Source organism: Aethalodelphis obliquidens, unplaced genomic scaffold (assembly GCF_003676395.1).
Source record: "Aethalodelphis obliquidens isolate GAN/ISIS:26980383/991018 unplaced genomic scaffold, ASM367639v1 scaffold65, whole genome shotgun sequence".
Lineage (NCBI taxonomy): Eukaryota > Metazoa > Chordata > Mammalia > Artiodactyla > Delphinidae > Aethalodelphis > Aethalodelphis obliquidens.
This window is the reverse complement of record NW_020838009.1, coordinates 1,790,081-1,799,796: the sequence shown is the minus strand read 5'-3', so window position 1 is coordinate 1,799,796 and position 9,716 is coordinate 1,790,081. Positions and strand designations below refer to the sequence as shown.

At 43.7% G+C, this 9,716-nt stretch overlaps 1 pseudogene; it reads left to right on the top strand.

Annotated features, from left to right (window-relative positions):
* Nucleotides 1-8,088: 8,088 nt before the first annotated feature.
* LOC113610901 (uncharacterized) lies at nt 8,089-8,184 on the top strand (annotated as a pseudogene).
* The last annotated feature ends 1,532 nt before the right edge of the window (nt 8,185-9,716 follow it).

Sequence of the window (9,716 nt, the reverse complement as noted above, 5' to 3'; positions counted from 1 at the left end):
GGGCCCCGCCGGAAGTCCCGCCCAGCGCGCTCCCGCGCCCGCGCGCCCGCGTACTCACCGCCTGGTCCGCCGACTGGCGCTCGGCGCCCTTACGTCATGACGGCACGGCGCCCTGATTGGCCTCGCGCAGCGCCGGGCCCGCCCCCTCCTCCTGGCCTCTCGGTGCTCGTGCCCCTCCCGGCGACGCCTGTGATTGGTGGGGGCGCGCACGCAGCCCCACCCCGCGCACGCTCTCCGTACCGCCCCCGCCGCGACCTGAGGAGGAGGTGCTGTCGGCTGGGACCGCGACTCCTGCCCACTTTAGCCGGTGACCGAGACTCCCGCCCCCGGCCTCATCCCGGGACTCCGACCCCCTCACCCCGGGATCGCGACCCCCGTCCACCTCGGCCCAAGACCCCGACCCCTCCCTCCCCTCATCCCGGGACCGGACCCTCCCCGGGGCCTTCTGGCCATCCGGGTGGTCGGGTCAGGAGAGCCCCCTGAGCGCGCCCGGGAAAAGGGAGAAGGCGGCGTCGCCTGTCCGTGGAGCGGGTGCCCTGGGCCGCTCGTCGGCCAACTCCGTTCTCCGCGGTTTCAGGGGAAATGCTGAAGACTCGGGATGTCTTCCCAAACCCGAGCATGTGCCACCCACCCGACCCATTCTATGGGGAGGAAAAACAAAAGTAAAGTATGTTCACCGGCTTTAAGCTTGCTGCCTGATTTCCTGTGTGCCTGCTCCGCTCGGCTGTTGATTATGTAGACATACATGTGACCTGGAAAGGCTTCTCTGGGTCACTCTGTCCAGCCTTATCCGTGCACCGGTGCTTCTTACCTGTTCCTTCTGCGGGTCCGAACGCCGACAGGATGCGCTCTGGACTTCCGTGTATTGACTGGGAAGATCACATCGGTGCTGGGCGCCTTCTGCTTTGGCATACGTTGTAACATCCTCGCTCTAAAAAACTTGGAAGTTCAATAATGCTATTCATAGCAGTGTCTTTAAACATAATCACGTAAGACTGAGATTTCCTGTAATATTCAAAGCAAGTACATATTTCTGGAAAAAAAGTCGCGTTTAGAGTTCACTTTCCAAGAGAACCTGTTGGATATGTTGCAGAGCCCTTCTCAGGTACCTCCGCTTGGAACGTTTTAGACTGAGGCCCAGGAAGTCATCCCTAGGCCGGGCCCAGTGATGTGGTCCACCTCTGAAAGGTCAGGAATTCTCCAAAGTTATTAGGTTAGATTTCCATCTTTTTTGCTGGTGTTTACATTCTGGCAGACTTTTTGATATACAGATAAGTTCCCATATTACAAAAGAGACTAAATGATATGAGAATAGTTTATATTGAAATGACATCTCTCACTTTCTATTTGTGTTGGGTGATCCTTCCTAAACAATCAAAACTGGCTTTTTATTCGTGTGTGATTTTTTTTTAACCTGTGCTTCAAAAGAAGCACCCATTTTCACCTTGGGATGTGAGATTATAACAAAATGAATTTTTATGGCATTTCTACTTAGAAAAATAAGATCAGTTTTTAAAAACCACTTCTCATCTCAAGCAGTTACAAGTCCTACCTATTCTATCTAAAAGCTTTCCTTCTCCTGCTTATGATGGATTTGCCTGCTGTTACTTCTCTCCCAGTTTGTTTCAGTAGCATCACAGCTGGTCTCTGCCTCCCCACCTTTCACCATGCCAGCTTACATTTCCTTTAAAAGCCTCCTCACTATCCCACTCTGAGTCAAGACTTGTTGAAGTCCAAGTTGTTTTTCATGGACTAGCAGGCCCTTCACAAACTGGCTCACGGGCCTCTCATATCTCCTTTCCTGCCCCAGGGTTAGACAACCTAACCTTCCAATCACATTGTCTTAACATGCATTTTTGAAGACCTTGGGGTAGTCTCTGGGTGTGAATGTGAATGACACACAGGCTTTACACTCTATGACCCTACTGTTTACTGACAGGCCAATCAACTGGCAGTCACCACAGTGTGATAATTCCTGTTAGAGAACAAAACAAAGAGAGAAGCATTGGTTCCCAAATGTTTGCTGCGCATGAAGTTGTGTGTGGAGTGCCTTCGTTTCTGAACACTTTGGTCCTCTAGTGTCCTTCATCTGTGCTCTTCCTTCTGCCAGAAGGGTCGTCCTCTGCTTCCACTTCTGGCAAAATCTGGCTTATTTTTCCAGTTACAGCTCAAGTGTCAGCCATTTACATCTTTTCCTTTCAGACAATCGGTTTCCCTTCTGGGTACTCGTAGCACTCACCAAGTCCCTGCTCCGCTTTAGGGGCAGTGCTCAGTGCTGAGGAGATGGCACAGAGCAGTACCGACCAAAAGACAGGTGAACAGGTAGTGGGGGATAAAGAGGAGTAAGGTTTGCTATGGAGTGTGTGCAGATTGCCCAGGTAGCAAGCACATGGGAGGGTCTGAAGCCAGCTTGGGAAGGAATCAAAGAAAGAGATGACCGAGCCAAGGCCAAAGACACCAGAGTGGAGGGGCTGCCAACACACCTTCCAGCAGGGAGGGAGAGGCCAGTCCTGGTCAGAGAAGGAAGTATTTGAACATGACAGATCATAAAACCAATGTGGTAAGGTGAGTGGAGGGCATAAGAGCCTGGGGGGGTAAGCAAGGCAAGAATCCCAAAGGTCTTCCGAGCACTTATGATGTTTGAATTCGATAGTGAGTCAAGATTTGTATTAGAAGGTAAGAGAGGGCTCATAAAAGGTATTAAGCTCATAGAGAATCTCTGGCCCCCAAAAGCCATCCAAATAGAAATGCAATAAAGAACTAACTTAGTCAAATTAGGTGGAAGTATCAAAATGAAAATGACAGTAATACATGAGAATACATTGGAAAATAAAAGAATCCATGAGTTCTTACTAAATATAAACAAATGTGTGAGTAAAAAAAAATAATAGAGATGAGGAAGGAAAAGGGAAAGCTATTCTTTACAGTAGAAGGCTGACTAATGAATGAGAAAGAATTGTTTTTTAAATTACCATGTTGCAACTATCGTAGCATTTATTCTGGCAAGAGTCATCAATGTATGCTAAAAATCACTGGATAAAAGTTGTTGAGTAAAAAGTTGTGAATGCCGTTTCACAGCTTATTAATTGCTTATTCCTTATTAATTTCAAAGAGGGGAAAGGTATTTTTACAGTGGATAAATATGGTGGACCCCATCTTAACTGAGAGGTGAAAGTTGGCATCCCCAATAATGGTGGCCTGCTGACATCACGTGATGTCAGTTATGTCGTGTTCCTGTCAAGCCACAAACTAACCATGAGGAATAATCACAAACTGAGGACGTTCTACAAAAACTCTGACTCTTCAAAAACCCGTACTCTTCAAAAATATCAAGGCTTGGGAATTCCCTGGTAGTCCAGTGGTTAGGACTTGGTGCTTTCATTGCTGAGGGCCTGGGTTCAATCCCTGGTTGAGGAACTAAGATCTCACAAGCCGCACGGCATGGCCATAAAAGACAGTGAAAGGTTAAGGAACTTTTCCAGATTTAAGGAGACTAAGGAAACATGACAACTAAATGCAATATGTAATCCTAGACTAGATTCTTGATTGGAGTAAAATTTGCTATATGGGTCATAATTAGAATTTCAATATGGACTCTATTCCAGTCTTATAATCAAGGTTAAATTTCCCAAATTGGATTTATTTATAAATTGTTTTATGGCTCTGTAAGAAAATGTCTTTGATCTTAGAAGATATAAACTGAAGTATTTAGAGGTGAGGGAATCATGATATCTGCAAGTTTCTTTCAAATAGTTTAGTGAAATACACACACACATACTTATACAGAAAGAGAATATAACAGAACATTAATCGGTGAATCTAGGTGTGGGATATGTTAAGTGTTTGCAACTTGCCTGTAAATATGAAGCTCTTCAAATGGAGAATTATCTTTTAGAGATACATACTGAAGTGTTTATGAATGACATGATATTATGTATGTTTTACATTTGATTCAAAACAATCTAAAGGAAGGTGGTCAGTTGGAATACAGAAGAAATAATGGGACAAGCTGGTGTGTTGAAAATTGTTGAAGCTGGATGATGGATACATGGGGGTTCATGAAACTCTTCTCCCTGCTTTTCTATATGTCTTAAATTCCTCATGATAATAGAAATACAGTGATGAAGTGGAGGGTTTTAATTCATTAAAGATATTCCATGAACATGTATTGCTCAAAAAGCAGTCACAGAGGAGGACTACATTTCCCAGGATACTCCACAGCCTTCCTGCTGGAGAAACAAAGGGGCAAAACCTCTGGGTCTCAAAGCTGAGAGACCAGGACAGGGGGGCAAATTTGTGTTGGCAGGTGCCAGCCCAGGCAGAGGAGGCCTGAGGGCCTGTAGGGGAGATGCAGGGTTTGCATGAATGTTGGAAACAGGAACCATATCTAGAGAGAGTTTCTGAGAAACTTTTTTGTGTAGTGTGCTTTGTAATACCCCAGGGCTAGTTCCTAGTAAAGACCCTGGACAGTCCTTCAAGGCTTCTGTAGTTGGATCGTGTTTCCTTTGAAAGTAACTCCTTTCTTGGCGGCGGGTGCTGCCTGGGATGGCAGCTTAAATTTGTACTATTGCTGGCAGATATCTTCTGGGGTACATAGTACCTCTGCAATGAGGCAAATGTATTACTCTAGGCCTCAAAAAAGATTGCATTTTCACCATGATTGCTGCCTGCCTGTAGCTCTCATAGAAAGAAGGATGAGTTGATGAGTCATAAGAGACATTTTGGAGAGACTTCCCAGTTTGGATGTTTCAGGCAGAGAACCAGACTTAATAAGCATGTTGTTTTTATTAGATTGAGAAAAATTAACTTCCTGGAGATCTGGCAAAGTGGACATTCTTTTTAGTCCAACATCCATGTACATTCCTCTAATGGGAGGGAAGGTCGATGGCTAGACATCATTGCCTTTCTTCAAAGTTCTAGACTATGCATGGCAACTGCCAGACACTCTCCTGTTTTCTTCCATGCAGTCACTCCTTGCTTTCCTGGCCCCTCTTCTCCAAGCTGGAGTTGGTCCCAGACGCTCTAGGATGGAGTGCTAGTGCCAGGTGCCCTTTGGTAGGCTCACAGGCGTCTCCTGAGAAGTGTGCTTCTCTCCCCCAGGCTCCTCTGATGAGGACTCTCCACCTCATTACTTTAAGAAACGGGCACACCCACCCAGTAATCCAAGATGGGCAGCTCCTGTTGCTCCCTACTGGTGATGAGCTGTCAAGGTCGAGGAAGTCCAAGGTCAAGGAGCCCCTGAACAACAACATGCTCTGTTTTTGAACCCTAACTACAACCGCCTGAAGGGGCTTGAAATTTCCCTCCCTGATCCTGGAACTGAGTGGAGTTTCCTGAGCACACTAAGCCACTCCACCTCTGTGTTTCTCCCCCTCTGTCTCTCCCCTCTTCTTTCTGGCCAGTTGTCTTCCACAGTTTCCACAGCCTAACTCAGACACTTTGACCTCCTCCAGGAAGCCTTCTCTGAATACCTGCCCCCTTACCCATCCCCGGCGGGATCAGGGCCCATCCAGGGTGTACCTTTATCACAGTTCTTACTGAGTTGAGTAGGAGTGCCAGTTTGTGTTGTTGTTTATCTCCTGCTCATTATGAACTTTGCAAAGGCAGAAACTTTATTTATCCTCATCATTTTTCACAGTGACTGGTCATTAGTAGATGTTTGCTGAACTGAAATCATCCCAACTTTGCTAGCTCACCCACCAACTTCTGAGAGGTTTCTGTCAATTCTTAGTGAGCTGCTTTCATTTTTGACACCATTCACTATAGTGAACCTAGTAGACTTGGAATTCTTATCATTTGCACTTGGTGTTTTGTTTTTTTTCCTAGATTTCATGGTGATAGCTATTTTTGTTTCCTTGTTTATTTATTTTGACATTATAACCTTAGATACCATATACCGAAGTTGAGTGAGTGATAATTTTCCATACATCAGCATTTTTACAATCATGTTTGCTCTGGATATATTTTAGTCACTTTGATTAGACTTAGGAGACACTGTTTCCTTCATCCAGTTAGCGCAACACTTAAGTCTCATCAGAAACACAGCAGTCACCACGGGTGGAGTCACCACCGAGAAAGTGAATCTAAACCAGTGCATGTCCATTCTTTTTTACCTTCAAAGGGTTACATCTTCTGACTTTATCCCCTAACTCTGGGAGTGTTACCCTGTTTGAACATACCATCTGCACACATTTGTCATGTGAGCAAATATGTAACACACACATAAAAAATACGCATTTCAAATTTTTCATTTTGTCAAATGTTTGAATTTATCTTTTTCTTTGGAAGTATCTCCTCACATGCAGGGTTAGAGTATTTCTCTCACACCCAAGTTCCATCAAAGTCACAGTTAGTGGACTGTCCATTGTCTTACATATGGGAAAAGTGAGCTAATGCAGGGTTTTCATGCTTTTTTGAAAAAGCCAAGACCCATAGTAAGAAATACATTTTATATTACAGCTCAGTACACACACACACACACACACACATACACACACAAAGCAAAAGTTTCATGAAATATTGTTGATGGTGGTACAACTTTGTGAATGTGCTTTAATGTCACAGATCTGTGCTTAAAAATGATTAAAATGGTAAATTTTGTTATGTATATTTTACCACAGTTTTTTAAAGTTTCATGAGATAATATTTACCCTTACTTTGTGAGATTTTCTCTGATCTCTTCTGTTTTATTTTTGTTAATTTTAGTTGTAACCCTTTTAATTGATTTATGACTCACTGTGGTCACAACCTGCCTGCTGAAATGCTGACTTGAGGGCCAGGAAGCTGAAACTTATTCACTCCATTTTCACAGTTTACTGGGCACTTTGCTTTTCCACAGCATTTGAAACAGCATAATTAAAAAGAACAAGTAGAGCTTCCTTGGTGGTGCAGTGGTTGAGAGTCCGCCTGTCGATGCAGGGGACACGGGTAAGTGCCCCGGCCCGGGAAGATCCCACATGCCACGGAGCGGCTGGGCCGGTGAGCCATGGCCGCGGAGACTGTGCGTCCGGCACCTGTGCTCCGCAACGGGAGAGGCCACAACAGTGAGAGGCCTGTGTACCGCAAAAAAAAAGAACGAGTAAAAGCAAGCTAATAATTCCCTAAATATGTGTGTATATGTCACTATTTTTGAAGGCCGAGCTTGGGGCCATATTTAGAAAATATGACTTAATTGTATAACTGTAAATTATATCTTAATTTGCAAATCTTCCCTTCCTTAGTTTGACATTTGTAGGTATGTGATTCTGTTGATTATTATTTTTATCTTTAGTGCTAGAGGTTATAAATGCAAATGCCTTTAGGGACCAGACATTTCACATAAATGTGTGAACTGGCTGGAGTGATAAAAGGGAGTTTGCCCAGCCTGGAGGCACTCACATTCTGTTAAAAACAAACACTCAAACTGCCGTGTCCACAAAGGAGTGATCTGGAGCCTGTGTTTGAGATCTTGGTTACAGACAGTTGTTTCAGGTAGTTTGACCATAAAGGCCACAAAGGAAAAAGAAATAGTAGGTTCAAGAAGGAACCATGGAGTGACAGGAGAGATTTTTAAGATGGGGAAGACTTGAATGTACAGAATGAGAGCATGGAAAACATCACAGCAGTATACAGAACTGCTGCGATCCTGCTTTTGGATCTATAATGTTAATATTGATGAAGATGTTATTTGTAGTTCTTATCGTATTATAGAATTTTATCCAGCACTCCAAAGTGCTTTTATATAATATTAATAATTATGACTCTCATTTCTTTACCACTTTGAATTTATAAGATGTTTTTCACATGCACAATCTCATATCCCTAAAATGACACTGGAATGTAAATTATCACCATTTCCACTTTAAAGGTAAGGAAAGTGAACTCAGAGATGTAAAATAATCTGCTAGTGAGTAGAAAGCCAGACTAGAACTCCAGATTCTGTGCAATTTCCACTATCCCATAACGTGTACTGTGTTCTCTGTCAGCAGAATGGAGGTCCCATCATGGAAATCTCACATTTCACTAGGTGGAATTTTTTTTTGTTACACCTTGCTTAACATGGCAAAGTGGAAGACAAATAACTTTCTATATAAAGAATTAATCAGACTTGTGCTCGCTTCGGCAGTACATATACTAAAATTGGAACGATACAGAAAAGATTTGCTCAAGGATGACACACAAATTCATGAAGCATTCCATATTTTTAAGTCCTACTGTATAGCACAGGGAACTCTACCCGATACTCTGTAATGACCTATATGGGAAAAGAATCTAAAAAAGAGTTGATACAGTAAGTCCCCTACACATGAACCTTCAAGTTACAAACTTTCAAAGACGCAAACGTGTGTTCGCACATACAGTCACGTAAGTTAGTTCACGTGTCTGGTGTACATTGTCACGTGCATGCATCCTCTACAAGTGGTTGTGCTTTTGTGTACTTTACTGTACAGTACTGTATAGAGTATAGTAGTACAGTACCTTTATTTCAAGCCCAGCATGTCCGGAAGCAAGTGTAAAAGCAGCGGTGATATAGCTGGTTCTGCTAGGAAGCGCCAAGTGATAATGATGGAAACAAAAAGTGAAAATAATTGAGACACTGGAGTGACAAGAGGAAGAGGAAGTAACTGAAGGACCGGAGAGATTCACGATGCAGGAAATGGCAAGAGGATTTTCTTTATTTGAAGAGGCACTGTTAGTTTGAGGCACAGGACCCAAACGTAGAAGAGTACACGAAGGTTGCAGCAGCCCTTCAGAATGCAAACCAGTGCTACCATGTCATCTATGACGAGAAAAAAAAGCTACTACCCAGACATCATTGGATCATTTTTTGCAAGAGGGTAGATAGAATTGAATCCATCAAGGAACCAGAACCTGTGCCATCCACATCAGGCATGAGTGAAATTGCAGGTTGCTCTCCGTCTCCTATTGCTGTCGATCCTTCAGCTCTACCATCTCCCACTTCCTCTCCCTCCTCCTCCCTCCTCCTCCTCTCCCTCCTCCTCAGTAACTCTTCTTGCCTGTTCACTCAGTGCCAGTCCCTGTATGCCAGTGGTTTTACTGTACTACTGTACTTTTCAAGGTATTGTACTATAAGATTAAAAATGTTTTCTTTTTGTGTTTGTTTTTTTATGTATTATTTGTGTGAAAAGTATTATAAACCGGGCTTCCCTGGTGGCACAGCGGTTGAGAGTCCGCCTGCCAATGCAGGGGATACGGGTTCGTGCCCCGGTCCGGGAAGATCCCACATGCCGCGGAGCAGCTGGGCCCGTGAGCCATGGCCGCTGAGCCTGCGCGTCCGGAGCCTGTGCTCCGCAACGGGAGAGGCCACAACAGTGAGAGGCCCGCATACCGCAAAAAAAAAAAAAAAAAAAAAATTTATAAACTTATTACAGTACAGTACTATGTAGCCGATTGTGTTAGTTGGGGACCTAGGGTAACTTTGGTGGACTTATGAACATTGGACTTTTGAACGCACTCTTAGATCGGAACTTGTTCTTATGTAGGGGACTTACTGTATATGCATATGTATAACTGATTCACTTTGCTGTACATCTGAAACTAACACAATACTGTAAATCAACTATACTCCAATAAAAATTAAACAAACAAAAAAACTACTACAAATTGTTATCAAAAAAAAAAAAAGAATTAACCAGACTTACTATATTGCTCTCTGATAAAATTCAGTCAGACTGTGACATCTTTGCTCAGAGAAGAATAGCTTCATTCCTCCTGGA